This window comes from Macrotis lagotis, chromosome 7, assembly GCF_037893015.1.
Source record: "Macrotis lagotis isolate mMagLag1 chromosome 7, bilby.v1.9.chrom.fasta, whole genome shotgun sequence".
In the NCBI taxonomy this organism is placed as follows: Eukaryota; Metazoa; Chordata; class Mammalia; order Peramelemorphia; family Peramelidae; genus Macrotis; species Macrotis lagotis.
The window spans coordinates 84,876,100-84,896,696 of record NC_133664.1 but is presented as its reverse complement, the minus strand read 5'-3'; the positions used below and the strand labels follow the sequence as shown (position 1 = coordinate 84,896,696).

At 38.3% G+C, this 20,597-nt stretch overlaps 1 protein-coding gene across 1 annotated transcript in view; it reads right to left on the bottom strand.

Annotated features, from left to right (window-relative positions):
• LOC141492677 (receptor-type tyrosine-protein phosphatase N2-like) overlaps positions 1-19,074 on the bottom strand; it is a 333,809-nt gene extending 314,735 nt beyond the window's left edge. Inside the window, exon 1 of the transcript XR_012470026.1 lies at positions 19,035-19,074. The gene's annotated coding sequence lies outside the window, so the exon portion shown is untranslated. The remainder of the gene's footprint in view (positions 1-19,034) is intronic.
• Positions 19,075-20,597: the final 1,523 nt, after the last annotated feature.

Sequence of the window (20,597 nt, the reverse complement as noted above, 5' to 3'; positions counted from 1 at the left end):
AGCTAACTGCCCTAACAGCTACTCAGTTTCCTAAAGTCTATTCAAACAAAGTAACACAATAAAGGATCAGGCTAATATTTTAGTTCTCCTAAGTCTTTGCCATTTCACACCTTGAACAAATGTGACATCTCATCTGCATTCCAAATATCCCTCTGAAAATATACCATGTCAGGCATTCTGTTCAGGAAAAGATTAGTGGAAGAGAAATGAGAATCCCTGAGATTTTTTTGTTAGAATAAAATATGCAATCCTTAGCCTGGCATTTAAAGTCCTCCACATTCAATCTCCCACCTAGCTTCGCAATGTTCTTTCTTGTTATACTTCTTCACACACTCTCTACTTCCATCCAACTTGCCTAACTAGATATTCCCTAGACCCAACATTCCACCCACCACTTCTGTCCCTCTGAACAGGTTGTTTCCCGGGTTTGGAAAGGATCTTCTTCACCTCCATGTGAAGAGAGAGAATTTCTATTTGACTTCAAAGCACATACAACCTATATGACACCTTTCTTGAATATATTGAAATTGTCTTCTTTCCCACTTGAAATTCCTGATTATTACATTGTACACATTTTGTATTTATTTCTGGTCATGTTGGAATTTTCAGTAGAACATAAGCACCTTGAGAACCATTGTACACATTGTACACACAGAGAACACTATACACATTAATTTCAATAATGTGAGTTGATCAATTATGACAGATTGCTCCTCTCAACAATTCAGTGATAAGGAGAATTCTAAAGGATCTGTTATATAAAAAGTCATCTACATCCAGAGAAAGAACTATGGAATCTGTGTGCAGAGCAAAGCACCCTATGTTCCCCTTTTAAAATCTTTTTGTTCTCTCATTTTTTTCTATTTAGTTCTAATTTCTCTTTAACAACATGACTAATATGGAAATATGTTAAATATATTTATGCACATACAACTTATACCAGATTGTTAGCTGCCATTGGGAAGGGGGAGGAAAGGAAGGGTGGTGGGAAAATATGGAACTCAAAAACTTTCAAAAGGATGAATGCTGAAAACTACCTTTCCATATAACTGGAAAAAGAAATAAAATAATAAACTATAAAAAGAAAAGAAAAGAAAAGAAAAAAGAATATAAAATATATTGAACATGACTGCTTCATTTTTGCCTCCGTGTTCCCAGAACAAAACACATGCCTTGAACATTTTTGGTGTGTGATCTCTATCTGCTTAATGGAATTGCTAAAGCCATGAACATTTTGACTGATCCTTTAGCAATAAGGTGACAGAGTAGGCAGAGTACTGGACTTGGAATCAGAAAAACTGATCTTGATGAGTTCAAGTTTGGCCTCAAACACTTACAAGCTATGTGAACCTAGGCAAGTCATTAACCTGCTTGCCTCAGTTGCTCATCTGAAAAATGAGTAGTAGAAGGAAATGACAAGCCACTCCAGTATGTCTACCAAGAAACCCCCAAAATAAGGTCAAGAATAGTCAGATAAGACTGAACAACAACAAATTAGCAATAATCAAAGTATTCTTTCTTTCCTATGCCTAATAGGAAAAAAAGAGTACTTTCCATATTCAAAAAATATAATTAATCATAATCTCCCTAGATCAAATAACAATGGAAAAAGCATAAATTAATTCATCTTCCACCTTCAAAACTATAAAGATCCTTGCATTCAGCAGCACTATTAAAGCCTATAGTTTCTCCCTAGAAGCATATACAGAGAACTGAGAGTGTTTTGATTAGAGTTAAAGTTACCAATATGAAAGCAACTCTTGATTGCAGATTTCAAAAGGAACCCTTTTTGAAGTAAAGATTTTATTTCAAGACAAAATGTATATATGCAAACACACACTACTCCCTACTTTGAATCTAATAAGCAATTTTAGGTAATCTACTCAGCTTTTCTTTCTTCAAATCATATCCTTTTATCTCCCATTTTGCCGGGGTTTTGATTTGTGAAGTAGACCAGCAATGGAGCTGATGTTTATTCAAAAAAACAGCAGTCACAGAAAGTCAAGAGAAGGAACTCACTTATATTAAAGTCATCACCAATTACAAAAAGCATACACAAATTGGCATGCATTTATCACCCTTGAAGTCTTAGGTCAAAAATTAATATACTGTTGGTAAATCTGTAAAATTGGCCCAACCATAGCAGAAAGCAATTTGAAATTATAGGAGAAAAAAATCAATCAATTGTTCATACCCTTTGCCCCTGCTACTCTGTTACTGAACACATATACTTCAAAGTGGTTCAAATACAGAAAGTTCCCAAATATCCAATACATTCAAGTAGCAAAAAAAAAAAAAAAAAAAAAAAAAAAAAAAAAAAAAAAAAAAGGTAGAACCTAAATAGGCATCCAATCCAATCCTTGGAAAATAACTGAACAAACTGTGTTTTGTATCCAATAGACTAGTGTTATACAATGAAAAAAATGACAGACTGGTAATTCAGAGAAATATGAAAAAAATCGTGGCAACTGAATTAGAGAAAATTAGTTTGTAGAACCAAGACATTTTGTTCCTGGGGAAAGTCATAGCCTCTCATTTGTCACTGTTTGGAATGCTGCGTTTGTCTTTTAGTGCAACTTAGATTTCTTTGCATGCTTAATGAAAAGCATCTACTTCTTAGGGAGCATTAAAAACTAATAAGCTCACAGCAGGTGCCTTCATTTCCTAACAAAGATCTGGAAACACTTGCAAAATGGCTGATTGGGCTGAATGGTTTACAAATATTGCCTCATTTTGTATATACATACATGCTGCCTCTCTAAGAATATAAGTTCATTGAAGATATATATATATATGGTTTTTGCCTTCTTACTTTCAAGTGCCCAACACAGAGCCTGTTACATAGTAGACTTAATAAATGTTTTTGATGGCTAGAGGGATCAATGAGACCCAAAAAAAGGCCCTTTTTCATGGCAAAAATTTCAAGTGAAAGACCAAGTTAAGATGTTGGAAACCTAAAAAAATGTTCTCTTAGAATAATTCTTCCATCAAAAGGAGGTTTTTTTTCTTTTTTAGCCCTATGAAATAATAAGTTTGCCTTTTAATGAGAAATTTACAATTCCATATATGAAGTTTAAGTTCAAGGTCTTTAAGATGGCTCTTCTGAAAGATGAGGCCATTTTTGTACTTTATATTAAACAGACAGGGTTTTTTTTGGAGTTTGAAGCTAGAAGCATATTTATAAAAGAACAAGGAATATGAAAGATATAGCCCAAATTGCCAGAGTACTGAATGGCATTGGATGAAAAACCTAGCAGGTAACACCATTAACTGCTTGTTTTATAAGAGAACATTCAGGGAAATTGAATATGTCAAGAGAAAGCAAGCACATTGGGGACAACTATTTGAATTAAAATTACTGGTAAAGAATACAAAGAGACAGCATGAAGCCTATATAAGTGAGAAATATCATTTAAAGCTTCTTTTTCTTGTATGAGTGGAGTAGAAATGGCCTACTCAAAGAACACTCATTTATTCAACCACCATTTATTAAATATCTAATCAAGTCAACAAATATTTATTAAACACCTACTATGAATCAAGCCCTGGAGATGCAAAGTAAGGCAAAAAATAGTCTATTCCTTCCAAGAGCTTATGATTAGGGTTTTAGGACAACATGCAAATGACTAAGTACTAACAAGATATATACAGTAGAAAGTGGAAATAATCACAGATGGAAGACACTAGCTTTATGGTAGAATGGAAAAGTTTTCTTACCCAGAATCATGCTAAGTGCTGATAATAAGAATACAAAATTTAAAGTGTTCCTATCCTGACAAAGGCTACATTAGGGCAGAGGGGGCAACTTTTACAGAGATAAATAAATATGAAATAATTTGGAGGAGAAAGTCACAAAGACACCTGGAGGAAACAGAAAAAAACTTTGTTAAGAGATGGTATGTGATTCGATTTGGATCAATATATAGCATGGAAACAATGCAAAGATTATCAAACTGCCTTCTGGGGAGGGTGGGGGAAGGGAAGGGAGAGTGAGGAAACAATTGTAAAATTCAAAACTTTACCGAAATGATGGGTAGAAACTACTATTGTATATAATTGGAAAACATAAAATATTTTTTACAAAGATGTGCTTTGAGAAAAACTAGAGATTCTCTGAGACAGAGGTGGCAAGGAAATTTGTTTCAGGAATGGGAAACAGTCTGTACAAATGCATGGTGATGGGAAATGGAATGTTGTATATGAAGAACAGCAAATGGATTGGTTACACAGGAATGTAGAGTTAGTAAACACAGCCTTGAAAGATAAGATGGAAACAACATTCAGATGTTGTTAAAAGACAAGGAGGGGGGCAGCTAGTTTGAGCAACTAAATGGCACCATAGTACAAAGGGTGGAATTAGGAAATCTTATCCTCCTAAGTTCAAAACTGACCTCAGACACTTAGTAGTTGTGTTACCCTAGACAAGTCAGTTAACCCTATTTGCCTCAATTTCTTCATCCATAAAATAGTCTAGAGAAGGAAATGCCAAACCACATCCAGTATCCTTGCCAAGAAAACCCCAAGTGCAGCCATGAAAAGAGCTGGACATAACTGAAATTACTCAACGACAACAAAAACACCAGGAGAGTTTATATTTTTTTTCTAAGGGAACCACTCTGGATGCAACAGTCAAAAACATGCTTTAGGAATATCATTTTGATGGCTAAAACTAAGATGAATTTAAAAGGAGGAAGACTTGAGGCAGAGAAGTCAAATAACTCCAGTCTTACTCCTTGCCAAATATTTCTCTGGATGTGAATAGTATTTTCCATCACAAATCCTTTAGAATTGAGTTTGATCATTATAGTACTGAGAAAGGCAAATTCATCATAGTTGATCATCACATAATGATACTGTTTATGCATACAGTACTTTTCTGGTTCTGCTCACTGAACTCAGCATCAATTCATGCAAGTCTTTCCAGTCTTTTCTGAAATCCGCCTACTCATTATTTCTTACAGAACAATAGTACTTTATCACTTTCATAAATCACAATTTGTTCAGTCTTTCCCAATTGATGGGCATCCCCTCAATTTCCAATTCTTTGCCCTTACAAAAAAAGGAGAAACTATAAATATTTTTATCTATGTGGGGTTTTACCTTTTCATATGGTCTCTTTGGGATACATATATAATAGTGTATTGCTGAATCAATAAGTATGCACAGTTTTATTGCCCTTTGTGTATAGTTACAAATTGTTGATCCAAATTGTTCTCCAGAAAGACTAACTCGGGGAGGCTAGGTGGCGCAGTGGATAAAGCACCGGCCCTAAAGTCAGGAGTCCCTGAGTCCAAATCCGGCCTCAGACATTTAATAATTACCTAGCTGTGTGGCCTTGGGCAAGCCACTTTAACCCCATTTGCCTTGAAGAAAGAAAGAAGGAAAGAAAGAAGGACAGAGGGACGGACAGACGACGGACAGACAGACTGGCTTGGTTACAACTCCACCAAAAATGTATTCGTGTCCCAATTTCCCCACATCCTCTCCAACATTGATCATTTTCTTTTCCTGTAATATGATCAACCTAATAAATATGAGGTAGTCCCTCAGGTGGTACCTATTTTAATTTACATTTCTCTAATCAATAAAGACAGATTATTTTTTCATATGACTATAGATAAATTTCTTCATCTAAGAACTGCCTGTTCATGTCCTTCAACCATTTAGCAATTGATAAATGACTTGTATTCTTATAACTTTGACTTACTTCTCTACATATTATGGGTCGTCCTTCCTTTGCAGTGTTTTATAGGGTACATTTCAAGAAGACCTAAGCAAAGACTGCAGAATTATAGCATTTTAAAGACTGAAGAAATCTCATAGGTGAAAAAGAAAGCTGATTGGATATAACCTTCAAACAAAAGACCAGTTTTCAAATCTGGCTCTATCTTGGACAAGTCTCTAAACATTTTAGAGCCTCTGTTTCCTTGTCTATCTGTAAAATGAGAAAAATAATAGCCATGCAAAACTACAATACAAATGGAAGGAATTTATAATTGCCTAGAGAAATTAACTGATTCACAGAATGATCAAATTATTAGTCAATAATAAAGGAGATTTGTCAGACAAACAAAGAGGATGGAGTTTTAGAGAATATATTCCTCCACATCTTTTTTAAATAAATATTTAAAAATTAAGTAGCAAACAATTTGTCCTATGCTGTGTAGGTGCTCTCTCTGTTCTTTCTAGCTCTATTCTAAGATTATTTTTAATGCCAGCACAAAGATTGAAAGTGGGAATCACAAAAGATTGAATACTTGACACAAATGACCCAGAAGACCATTTGCCTAGTGCTCTTGGCATCATGAAAATTGCCTAACCTTCTCCAAAAAACTAGTCTGACCTTTAGAAGTTCCTAGTAAATGGGTTTTTTCCCTACCTTTTTGAAATTTGCCCAAGTGCCTCATTTACAAGTTCTTGATTTGGGAGCCAAGTGTTAATGAAATATGAAAGAATAATTATCAGTCTGAAGCTAGACTACATCAGTGAACTGTCATTCATTTCAGGCAAGCTATTTCCCCCAAAAATGCATTTTTAAAGAACAAACCAGAAGGCTCCTTACCATGTCTTCAAACTGTTAACTATGCACCATTGTCACCTTCAGAGCCACCTTAACCAATTAAGATTCTCATTCTAAGATGATTGCACAAGAAATAAAATGTTCTCAAATACAGAGAATGCCAATGTGAAAACTGCAATGAACAAAAAGACATATTTGCATTGGTGGAGTAAAATAGAAATCATCCAGAAAAATATAAACTCATTCTTATACATTTCTTATGTTGGCAACTTCAGTGGTACAATATACACCGTATCCTATTCTTTTATCTTTCAGGTTATTTTTATCCTCCAGAAGAGTCAAGTCAAGGCTGATTGGGGGGGGGGGGGGCAAAAAAGAAGTATCTGAACAGGAAAACACATTTATGGTGCTTTCCTCCCAATAGCCTTAAAAGTTTGGGAGTGTATATATGCATACACTATCATTTAGCATTAATGCTAACTAATTGTAATTATTGCACCTATTTCCAAACTAGTTTTCCCCACTTTCAAGGGAAAAAAGAGAAATATACAAATTCCTTGAGATCAGGGTGGTTTCAGGTTTTTGTCTTTGCATCCACAATGCATAACACTTTATATATAGGTAATACTTTATAAAAATTTGTTGTATTGAACTGAATTTGGCAGATAAAAAGAGAAAGGTTTAGGAAGACTGCAGTACTTGGCCATGGTCACACAATTAATTAGAGTTTAAGTCAGGTCCTCTAATTCCAAATCTAGTCATTTTTTCCCCACCATCATGTTGTTTGAAAGTTAATATTCATTCAGATTTAATAGGATAATAACTTTTCATTCAGATAAGGGACCTTCAAATAGCAGTCCCACAGCAAGACTAATGATAATGAATTTAAGAGGAAAATCACAAATAGCAATACTACAGAGAGGCATCTTGAATAGAAAATAATTTACAAATAATAAATTACAAATAATAGAATTTAACTTACACTTTTGAGGTTAATACACTATCTAGAATTAGCTTATTGCAAAATGTTGATTCTTGTCCTTCGTTCTCAAAGAAGATCATAACATCAGGGAGGGATGCCATGACATACACATGAATTGGATTTGAGTCCAGGGTGGGGGTGGGGACTGTACTACATCATCAACCTCACTTTCTCCCTGCAGGACCATCTGAGTCCAATGTCAAGAAATGAATCAGAAAGACTGTAGATGGCACTGAATGTGAAGCTATTAGGTTTTAGTGACTCGCCCAAGGTCACACTGCTATGTCAGTGTTAAGTTGTCTGAGGCTGGATATGAAACTCCCATCCTCCTGACTCCAAGGCCAGTGCTCTATCCACTGAACCACCTAGGAAATGTTTTACTAACAAGAAAGCAATTTTCTGGGTCTCATTTCTCATAGAGTCTGTAGTAACAATTGATGAAATCTAAATTAAGATAAAGGTCAAAACATCTCTAGGACAATTCTTCAGCTATTGTGTGTCATAGACCTATTTAGTAGGCTAGTAAAGCCTATATACCCCTTCTCAGGAAAAAAAATTCCTAAGTGCATAAAAATTAATACATAAGGATTACAAGGAAAATAAAACTTAATAAGAAATAAAAATGTCATTTTTCTCATCCAAAGTTCTATAAAAACCATGGAATAGGGGCAGCTAGATGGCACAGTAGGTAGAGTACCGGCACTGGAGTCAGGAGTACCTGGGTTCAAACCCAACCTCAGACACTTAATAATTACCTAGCTGTGTGGCCTTGGGCAAGCCACTTAACCCCATTTGCCTTGCAAAAACCTAAAAAAAAAAAAACCCATGGAATGTTTTGACAGAAGCCTTGGGGGGGGGGGGGGGTCTATGGATCCCATATGAATTTTTCTAGGAAATCAGATTCATAGCCACTTACCATGATTCAACCTTATTCAGCAATGAAGAATGCAATGGCATTTTTAATAAAAAAAATAGTGGATATTATCTGAGAAACAATCCTCCCTCTCTCTTATACATGCCACTCTGATCTAAATCCGTATCTCTGCTCATGCTACTCCCCATCCCAACCCCATCAGGATCAAAGTTTATAGCCCTGAAAGATTTCCCTGGTGTAGAACTTCTGGGAGATGTCATTTTCATGAAAATGTATATGTTAAAATTATAATAAAACAAATATTTGGCCATATAACAATTTCTGGAGTACCATGAGCTATTGCTGCTCCATATATATATATATATATATATATATATATATATATATATATATACACACACACACATATGTATATATGTGTGTACATATATGTGTACATGTGTGTATATATACATGTTTTGATTTTTTCATAATGAATCAAATACTTATAGATTGATAAAGTACCAGGTCCCATTTCTAAAGGGTGTTCAGTAAATGTCTCACTGATTGACAGCATTTTGAGTAATTTCTGTCTAATCAGTCACCATGCAAACAAGCACTTAGAGCTTACTCAAACTGATGAGGATAACTATGAACCATGGTGATGTTTATATAGAACAACAGAATGGTAATCTGGCATCTTTCACAATTCAAAATTTCTTGGAATTGGATTACAGAAAGCAATAGAGAAGAAAAGTCTTCGCAAGAAACCTTTGGAAAGGGTAAAGGGAATCCTCTCTTCCTCCACCATATAGAGAGATAATGAGGATAGAGTAATGCTTATTTTGTAGTCTATATTGTTTAAAGCTCCTTAAACGCACATATACACCACACACAGAGAACTTCACAGGGATTTTGAGAAAAAAAAATTAACTCTTCCAAAATAGGACAATAGGAACATTAGAAAATAATGGCAAGGAAATTCATTCATTCATCCAAGAAACTCCAGTATAAAATAAAAATCACTACCAGTACAGGCTGGCATCTCCTCTGTAATCTCTAGTCTTGGGGAGATACCTAGAACACTGAGAGGGTAAACAACTTGTCCAGGATGACACAGTTAGTATGTTTCATAGTGCGGCCTCCAATTTACGTTTTCCTGACTCCAGAACAAGCTCTCTAAACAAAGGGGGAAAGTGCTTAATAGTTTGTTCAAAGATCTGTGACACAGATGGCAGCTCACCCATTCCTGTGATTCTTTCACAAACCTTATCTGTTTCCCTATCAGACCACAGGGGATTCACCCAAAGAGGTACAAACCTTCTTTACTTGCTTTTTAACATTGCATCACAAGGGTAGCTCATCAGTTGACTTCTTGCCGCCTGAGCCATCTATCTCCATTTTTCTCTTACCTTTCTTTGATAATACCCTTATCAAAATTCCTCCTCTGTAATGTCTTGCACCCTGCTTTGGTCTCTTTATGGGACCTTGTGGTTGATCAACAGTACAGCAGATAAAGGAGCCTTTGCAAACTTATCATTCTTAGAAAGGTGCCTTCTAGTACCTTCTTTAGGTGATAATTGCTTTGAACTAAGTTTAAATCAAGAGGAAAAACCTTTAGATCCTAGTTACCAGTTGTTACTGAGTTTTTGGTGCACCATACAAGTCAAGTATATTTCAGTCCTAGAATCAGAATTTTCCTCATTAAGAGCAACTACTTTTCTTCTTTAGGAAAGCAGACCAGCCTCTTTCAAAGACTCCTTCCACAAAACAAGTTATTAGCAATGCCATCTTTTGTACTGTATGTAGGGCATTGTATTTGGGGACCTAAATGGACTTGGGGGGGGGAATATCTACATCTAGTGGCTCCAACACCCCATAATTGGAAACAATTTCTTCCTATCTTCTATTTCCCTTCCCACCTCTTACTGTGACAAGCTGCAACTCAACCTCTACTTAAACCTTTCATATCAAAATAACCCATCCCTCCCTGTCTAGATTGAATTGGGCTTTTTGTTATGGCAAACCTCAAATTGTGGTTTGGTTTGATCTCTCTGGTGTTTGCATTACCTCATTAAAATCTGACAGAAAACCTCTGAGTATTCTGAATGGTGAGCACTTTTATAAGTCATATCAAATATTAAGTTCCCCTCATGGCATTTTTATTCTTGGCCAGCCAAGGAAGACTTGAGTTGCCATGCCAGGATATGATAACAATTCATCAATTTCAAAATATCAAAACTGCTTCATAGAAAGAAACCAAATAACTCAACAGTGCACCATGGGGCTGAAAAACACAAGTTGAAGGAAAATCAAGCAACTGACTCAGGTGCAAAAGGGCATGTTCAACTCTTCCTAGGGATGCTCCAACCAAGCAAGAAGTTCTCTATTTAGCCTAATGGGTTCCCAGAAGAAAATCAACTCTGTCTTATAGACTGGTTCCAAGACTAGAGGGAGAATACTTGATGCTTTTAGGGAGGAGGTTCCAATGGAATACACAATTTATCACCTAAGCCCAAAGAAACAGGGAGCAATAGTATTGTACACTACAGTTAACAGAAATAGTGGTGTTTATTATAGAACTCCCCCACCTGAAGAAGACCTCATAACCATAAACCCCAAACAAAGATGAGGTCTTCATCTAATATGCTTTATAAACAGGAAATTGGGATGGGGGAAAGAAACAAAAGGGGAAGCATTTCACTTTTATTCTCGAAGTTACCACCTCCAAAGAACATTAAACCAAGGAGAAAATGAGGACCTGTTCCTTATTTCTTTAAATGATGCAAAGCAAGGCCATTAATTATAAATACAGCAGTGAAGTTCCACACTTTAGTACCTAAAGTAAGGGATGACTACCAAAGATTCAGATTCTTCTAGTACTATCAACCTTGTCCTACATCCCTTCCAAAAGACTAGCAACAGAACCAGCAAAGAGAAATGTCTTTTTAATACATGTGAATGGAAGGGTTGCTGAGAAACCTCACCTGTTTTAATTCCTACCTTTTTATTTAAATGAACAGTTGGCCAGAGACTTTTTGTCTCATTTTCTCCATCTTTCAACAAACCCTGTTTCCAAGCAGCAATAAAAGAACTGTTTTCTGAACTTTTCTAGCTCTCTTATCAGCTAGGATGAAAAAACAAATCCAGCTGGACCCACATTTCTGAAGGTCATTTAGACTAATGTGAAAACAACTGCCAGGTGTTTTTTATGTGGTAAGGAGGGTTGTCTGCCGTGAATTCAGCTGCTTGCTTTCTCTAGGAAATGGAACATCTTGTCAGAAAAGATAAGATAGGTACTTATTTAACTGGATTTTATGTTGCTTTCATCTACTATTGCATCTGAATGAAAGCCTCAGTGTTCAATTCCCAAGTTTTTTCTCATCTCTCTGTATACAGAGACTTTGTCCAGTGACAGACTTCAAAGTATTGGAGATAAGCCTAGAGTACAATATGATTTTAAATGTTTGTATACAATCCAAAACAAGAAGGTATTTTTTAATAAGGGCTAGGGAAAGCGTCTAACACCATCTTTACAGAAATAACGTTCTAAGGTATAAATTACAAAAAGAGAGAAAACAAACTTCATTCTCCCTTTTCCTCCATGACTTTCATAAATCCCAAATAAAACACTTGCAGTTATCACGAAAATAGTGTTCTAACAAAAAACCAACCCATGCACCAAAAGAAAATTATATTCCTGTGAAATGGCTGCCAAAATAAGTATCTACTGCTTCAGGTATAGTTTAAGAGCCAATGGGGATAGCCAATTTTTATTATGTAAAATCAAAAACTTATTTGCAGAAACAAAATCAATGCAACTAGAATAAAGAAAGAAATTTCTTATTTGGGGAAAAAAGCAAATATCTCAAATGAAAGTTTGATATCTAAGTCAAAAAAGGAATTAACACAAATATAAAAAGCCAATAGCCATTTTGCCAACAGAAAATGATAATGACAATGATAATTATGATAATGACAAATTGTCAGCACATAATGAACAGTTTCCCAAGAAGAATTATACACTTAAACCATATGAAAAAAATGTTCCAAATAACTAAGAAAAATAAAAATAAAACTATCTAAGGTTGTACTTCACACACCCAAGATGGCAAAAGACAAGCACACTAAAAGACAGAAATAGTAAATGTAAAATGGACTTCAGGAAGTCCATTCAGGAAGTGAGACACACTACTAAATGTTGGTAGAGCTATGAAGTGGTTCAACCACTAAAAATTGGGAGAAATATCGGGAAGTTGTTCAAACTGTTTTCCTACACTCCCATTACTGAGCAATTTACCTTCACAGAGGTCAAGGACAGATGCTGAAGCCAAAAACAGTTATAACAGCACTTTACAGGGTAGCAAAAAATAAATAATAATCTTGAAATGAGGTGGATGTGCACTAATTGGGGACTGACTGAACTAATTGAGGTACATGGTATATTATGTAGTAAAAATTTACAAATATGTCAAATTCAGAAAAAAAAATGAGACTTGGATGAACAAACCTATACATAGTGAAACAAACAGAATCAGAATATAACATGCATAAGAAGAACAATAATATAAATAAAAAATCCCCTAAAAGGCATTCAAACTCAATTTAATCATCTTAACCAATTTCAATACCAGAAAATTTATTTTGGAACATACTTCCCTTACTGATCTCAAAAGAGGGGAACTCTAAGAGTGGCTGAATGAACCATGAGATGCCCTCAATGTTTAGGCTGGTTTTGCTTAACTTTTTTTTAATTATAAGGAAGAGTTCAATAAGTAGGAATGTATATTCCGGGAAGGAAGGAAGGAAGGAAGGAAGGAAGGAAGGAAGGAAGGAAGGAAGGAAGGAAGGAAGGAAGGAAGGAAGGAAGGAAGGAAGGAAGGAAGGAAGGAAGGAAGGAAGGAAGGAAGGAGACAAGGAGGAGGAAAGAGAAGAGGAGGAAGGAGACAGAGGAAGAGGAGGAAAGAGAAGAGAAGGAAGAGGAGGAAGGAGAAAGAGAAGGAAGGAGAAGGAAAAAAAAGAAGATAAAGAGAGAGAAGAAGGAAATGCATAGACTCTCCCTAAAAATAAAGCTTATGACTGCCCAACTGATTCAATTGTGAGAATGACTGATCATAAACCAAGTCAAATCAATTTAAATTTAAAAAATAGATTTAGGATGTTTAGATAATGGTTAAGAGCATTACTAATGAAAGGAAGTCATTAAAAACAAACCTCTTCAACTCACTACAATGCACTTTTGGTTCTGATACATTTAACTCTCAGTCTAGGACATAGAAAGTTTATTCATAAGCATCCTATCAACACCCTAGAATCCCATTAAGCACATGTGATTTCATAGCCAGCTGCTTTACTCTAAAACCTCCTCCCAATAGCACAGAATTTCCCATTTAAACCAATAACTAGGTTAGCCTTGCCCTGCATAATGGGAACATCTACCACCTGAGGAGGATGCTTCCTGTGGAGTAGAAGGGAAAGAAAACAAATGCAACAGCCACAGAATCACTTGAATATATCCAGAGACATGGGAATAAGACATTTGGTTGCTTGTTGTTTCTTACCCCACCCCCTTAAATTGGCCTCCTTTCAGCATAACCAAAAGCATTAAAATTTATAAACCAGTTCAGGGTCAAAACCAGCAAGAAGCAAAGATGGGTTCCTTCTACCTTAATAATAGAAAGAATTTCTAAAAATTCAATTTTAAAATAATCAACCATGCCAACCAGTCCAAAAAAAATGATTGATTCATTTCTTCTGACTGAATCAAACCCAGGCCCATTTGAGTTCATTACTGGAGAGAAAATATGCATGAGGAAGAAAAGAAATATAATCCATAATTCTTAAACCCAGGTAGACCAGTTAATTTGAACTGAGGAAAGTGCAGGTATAGGATGTTCATATTATGGCTTCCATTTTCAATTGACTTGGATAATGTCTGTAATCTATTTAACTTGGTTGTCCCAAAGCTAGGAAAGTTTCAGATTTCTTATATTTCTGATACAAAATGTAAATATATCTACAAAGAGTGAATCCAGTCTACTTTCCTGGATGTTCAACTTAGAGGTACCTAGAGTCAACTGTGTATACTACCTATGAGGTTAAAAGGATAGAATGTAACCCTTCTTATAGTACCTGTGGCACACTGCTGGTGTTGCTCCTCATTCCTTAAGCCCACATAGCTACTTACAGGGGCCATACACCATCATCCTAAGACATGAATACACATCAATCTTTTCTCCTTAAAACAAATGTATTGATTTTCTCTACAAGTATTTATTTACACCTACACAATCTGTGTCTTGTTTGACAACGATCAAATCATTTATGATGCTCCTAATAAAGACAAATAGCCAATAATGAACATGGAGCCTTTAACCCTCCCTTGTACTGAGTTCTGTTTTTCTTATTTTTAATAGCACCTTCTTCAAGACAAGGGGTAGGAAATACATACATAAGGAGAACCCAGGTTTCATGTTCTTTTACATCAAGGGTCCTTGGAGAATGCCCTGATTTGTCATAGTCCATATCCAAGTGTAGTCTCACATTTTAGATAGGGAGAAATTAATCATGTCTATTTTGCCAATAATTTAGTCTATAGATTTCATCTTTGAATTCTTCCCTCATAGAATGGGATGAATCCCCTTTCTCCTAAGAAGGTATTTTATAGTCTGTTTGTACTGTCATGTTTGCTTTGGGTGGTTGTTAGTCACATGTCCTACTTTTATTCCTTTAAATTTTGTCACTCCTTTTTCCTTCTCCTCAAGACATTTGGCTACTTTTCCTCTGTCTAATGTCTAAGACTCTTTTAAGGAATACAGTAACCCACTCTCACCAACCTCCTTTTCATAATAGAAGAAAGGGAATGCATATTTTTCTTTTCTATAACATGATGTTGTTTTGCTTATTCTCTAATGACCAGTGTTCTGGACTGTTCTATTTGCATTTGCTTCCATTCAATTTATCTTTTAGGGGTAATAAGATGACACAGTGGATAGAGCACCAGGTCTGAAGTCAGGTAGACTTGTGTTTTTGAATTCAAATCTAGACTCTGACACTAATTGTATGACTAGGCAAGTCTCTCAATCCTGTTTGCTTTAATTGCCTCATCTATAAAATGAACTGGAGAAATAAATGGCAAACTACCCCAAATGGGGTAGCAAAGATTGACATATGATAATCAATTCATCTTTTGTTCTTTCTTTGTTCCTTCCTTACACTGTACTCACACAAAAAATGACAAATAAGAAGTTATGGTCTCTTTTCATGTAGTTGGAAAAATAAGTAAATATATTTATATTTTTAAAAAGTTATGACCTCTTCTGATGCATGAGAAATTCAACTGAAAAGATGGAATTCAAGCCCATCTTCCTCAAGGAATACCTGACCCACAGCAAAAAAAAAAAATCATCATTCAATCAAAAGGACTAAGAGTTATCACTGATATCTGCTACTTCAGAGGAACACTTATAAATCAAATACTGATGGGCAAAGGGGAAAAAGCACTTCATGAAAGAGCCTTTTCATAAGGGAGGATGTGAGTCATCCATTGAGTAGAGATTTGGTTTAGATGACTATCAGGTTTTCTTTCTAGGACTCCAAGATTTTATGATCAGCACTTTACTCCAGAATAACATAAAGGTTCTATCCAGCATATCTTGTTTTTGAAAGACTTAGATCTGCCAAAAAATAACATTGAATGTTGCCACATTTTGTGCAAAATGATATGTCTCACAGGATAACAAGTATCATATGATTTAGAACTATAAGGAATCTTGGAGAACACCTTATGATTCTAGCCTCAAGAATATTGCTCCCAAATAGCTCCCAAGTCTGTGGCTCCTGAAAGTCTCTTCCATAATGGATATTTATATTTCAAATACAATCTGCCCTCAGGGTGTTTTATATTTATGGAATCTTCCATATTAATCAACTTTTCTTTCTGGCTCTCTTTTTATAGATGAAGAAATGGAAGCACCCAGAGGTGGTAATTTGGTGCAGTTCATAGATCAAGGTCACAGGTATTAAGTGGCAAAGCTATATTTCCCATTCCAAGTCCTCTGGAAAGTCAGTGTTCTTTCACTACATCATAACTGCTTCTCCCCACTCCATCCCTGAAACAGTATCATAGTTGCCCTTTACCTCTGATGGGTGGTGTGCATGAAGAGAAGTGATAAGTCAAAGAAATATAAAGAAAGCTAGTGGTAAAGGAAAAATCTATCAAGGAAAGAGAACTTCAAGCTAGATAGCAAGCACATAACTGCTTAAAGCCACAACAACCAAACATCCTCTCTTCTAAATGCTTCTAAACAATTCTATTGGTATCATCATGCCCAGAAAGTAAAGAGATAGATCCAAAAAGAAATGACTTTGAGATGGGAGATTCAATAAAGAAGATCACCCTTACAGCAGATTGAACATGAAATGCATATCCAGTGTGGAAGAGGCTTTCAAAAGTCACAGCCATGGAAGCTATTTGGGGCAATAAAAGCCTTAAGGAATCCTAGGCTCCACTGATTTTGCACTGCCTTCTCCCTTATTTTACTACTGACTTATTTCATAGTCTTAAATCATTATGAATGTCTCAGTTTCTCCATCTGTATAATGGGACTAATCCATGTAAGCATATTAAAAAAAGAGTTAAGAGTTGAAGTTGGAACATGTATAACCTTTTGTTTATATTACATGTACACAGAAAGACTATATAGTTCAAGACCTGCCTCTGATACATACTAACCATGAGACTAGACTCTAGGCAAGTCATTTAGGCTTTGAGTACCTTAGGCAACTCCCTCAAACACTAGATAATAAAGAATACCAAGGAAAATAGCTGCCCAAATTCTAAGGGAGAGGGAGGAAGTGAGGAAATGGTGCTAAGCAAAGGAAAAAGGATTCAGGAAAACCGGGTTCTGGCTCTGCTTCTGTCACTGATTTGCTGAATGATGTGAGCTGACCCTACTGTGGGGCTTAGTTTTCTCATTTTTAAAATGAGGCAGTTAGATGAGTAAGATCTTTAGGACCCTCTCTAAGATTCTCCGAAACTCTGAATCTATGACATTGGCATCAGCATCTTTGAACATGAAAGATAATAAAATACAACTCTACCTCAGGACCTCTGTCTGAGCTTTATCCACAAGGGAATGAAGTGAAGAGATCTCTTTTATGATATGCAAATCCTACCCTGGCTTGATGTCATAGTAGCCAAGCCTGAAGATGTGTAAGAGAGAATGGAAGGTAATGTTGGCCCATATTTCAGGGGGGAATATGAAAAACTACCTTCTACCTCTTAGCTTTTATTTCTTTCATTTATAGAAGTTTGTGATACAGTTGGAAACAAGAAGCAGGAAGGACACGAGACTGTTTCACAACCATCTCTGGAGGGAGAATTTCTTAGTGGTACAGAACACAGAAGAGAATATCTTGAGTTCCTGGCTTTCAGTTTAAAAGCTTACTCATAATAGTTGATAATGCTTTCTATAATACTGACTGAAAAAAAAGCAAAAACCCTCAAATCTTTTCCAAATACAGAAATAGGTGTTTGCATTCATTTAAGATGTCAGCATTTAAATTTTACAATTTCTCTCCAGGGAATTACTTGTGAAAAAACACTGGTTTTATTCTAAATGTCTAAAACCTTTTTAAACAAATAAAATAGGGAAATTATAGCAGAAGGCAGATTGTTATTGGAGTTTTAAAAAAAAAAAGGTCAGCACAAAATCAAAAAGATTTCAAGAAGAAAGCTGATTTTCCTGAAATACTTTATTCTTAAATTTACTATTTAATTAATACTTCCCCTCTCAAAAGCCATTTGAGTTGTCTCATAGTCACCATTTCTATCCTCCCCCCTCTTTTTTTTTCCTTCCTTGGGAACATATCAGCAATAATCTGGGTGAGAATTCTCAATGAGGTGTGGTTTTGTTTAAACAAAGTGCCCACTCAGCATCATTTTGTGGTGGTGGTGCAGGTTTGGGGGTACGAGACTGAGGCCAGGATGTAGGAGAGAAGGGAAGAAATGGCAACCCATAGCTCCACTGCCTCCACTCATTAACCGAAAATACCATTCAGACTCTTTCTCCCCAAAAGGCAGACATTCCTCAGTACATACTCACGGACCCCCCCGACACACACAGACCCCACACACGCCACACACACAGACACACGGTACACAATATAAAAATACTTTATAAAGAGTCAACACAATATCTATACCCACACAGGAAAATTCACCTTCCCACAAATAAGGGCTGTTGGTGTTAGCGGCGGTGAAGGGGAGGAACAGCTATTTCGGTGGATCTCCGAACTCGGGGTGAGAGGGAAGATTGTGTTTTGGTGTTTGTGAGGAGGGGGGAGGGTGGGATCCACGGGAGGGGAGCCGAGCTTTGAAAGGTGGGGCTCCGAGGAAGGGCGCTCCGGGGCTGAGCAGGTAATCTGGGGCTCTGACCCGGAGACAGCCGCGGGGCGGCGCGGGGAGCCGGAGAGGGGGCCGAGCTGCCGGGGCTGGGGGAGAGGCCGGGGGGCGGGTGAAGGAGCCGAGGCTCCGCGAGGGCCCCTTGGGGCGCCCTCCCGGCCCGGCCCCGGCCCCCCGCACCTCCTCCTCCTCCGGCGGCTCCTCCTCTCGCAGCTGCCCAGCCCGGCCCGCACCTCCCCGGCCCGCGCCCCCCGCGCCCCCCGCGGGCACTCACCGAAGCTCCCCGGCAGCGGCCGGCCGCGGGCGGCGGCGGGCAGGGCGAGCAGCAGCAGCAGCAGCGGCGGCGGCGGCGCCCGGGCCCCGGAGCGCGGCGCGGACCCCATCACGGGCGGCCCATCGCAGGCGGCGCCCGGCTGGCTCCCTGGCTCCGTGGCTCCCGCCGGGGCGCGGACGGGCCGGGCGGCGGCGGCGGCGGCGGCGGGGCTCCGGGGGCCGGCCTCGCTCCTCCGGAGGCGGCGGCAGCAGCGCCGAGCCGCGGCAGCTTCAGCACCCCGGACAGCGCCTGGCACCGCCGCCCCGCCCTGGCACCGCCCCCGCCCCGCCCCGCCCCGCCCCCCGCCGCTGCGGCTCCGGCGCGCTCCGCGCCCCTGGGACCCTAACCGGCCCCCTCCCGGCCCGTCCGGGCCCCCTCCTCCGCCCGGGAAGGTGGGTAGCTGCGTTTCTCCAGCCGTACCCAGGCTTGCTTTCTCTTCCCGGAGGGTGGGGGGCGTCAAGGAGGGCATTAGAAAGGCGGGATCTGAGCCCGGGACCCTGCCCAGGGTAGAGCCGATCTGAAGTGGAATCAGGGCTCACACTTTGAATTTCCTCACTTTGGCCCCTCAGATTCTGGAATTTCAACTTGAACCCCCACCAACCTCTTCAAAAAAAACAAACCTTAGGGGAAGGTCATGGACCCCATCTCTCCTCTAGGGATTGTCGGATTTTGTTTTTTCTGTTGTCATTATTAGACTGCACTGAGCAATCTGAAACCCTCTCATCCCTGCCCTTGTGATCGAGCACTAAATTCGACTTGGGGGAGGGAGTGTTTTGTTTCTTGTGACAAGCTAGCTTTGTAGAGATCTAATTTCACCGTCTTGGCCTTTTTTTTTTTTGCAAAAGCAATGGGGTTAGGTGACTTGCCTAAGGCCACACAGCTAGGTCATTATTAAGTGTCTGAGACCCGATTTGAACCCAGGTACTCCTGACTCCAGGCAGGTGCTCTATCCACTGCGCCACCTAGCTGCCTCCGTCTTGGCCTCTTTAACTAAGGGCTCTCCAAAATTTTGATAAGTGATTCATTCCTTGACATTGTTAGACCTGTTGTCCTTCCTTAAATGTCAATTCAGGATACACCTAGCACCTCTTTAATAAAAGTGGCAAAGAAATGTTGGCAAGACAGAATCTGAATCTTCTTGTGCTTAAGTTATAACAAAATGTGATCAGATAATCTGTGACAGAATGTTGACTTGAACAAAGGGGGGACAGCTCTCTGGGCTCCTGCTGAAGGGGAGGCATCAAACCATCAAATTACCTAGTCCCACCCCTGAGTCTACCCCCGGATGAACCTAAGATCATCAGAGAGATAAATATCCTAATTAAAGCTGGATTCTGACATGTTCCCATCCCTCTAAGGGTTCTTTCTCTTTATGGGAGGTTTAGTGCCCCCCCATTACTATGCCTCACTAGTGCCTCAGATGCAATCTGATACCCTAGATCTACCCTTCCACTCAAGTCAAAACTTACATCCTTCATTCTTTTCCCTCTGTTCACTACTTAATACTTGTATGTTAATGAGGTT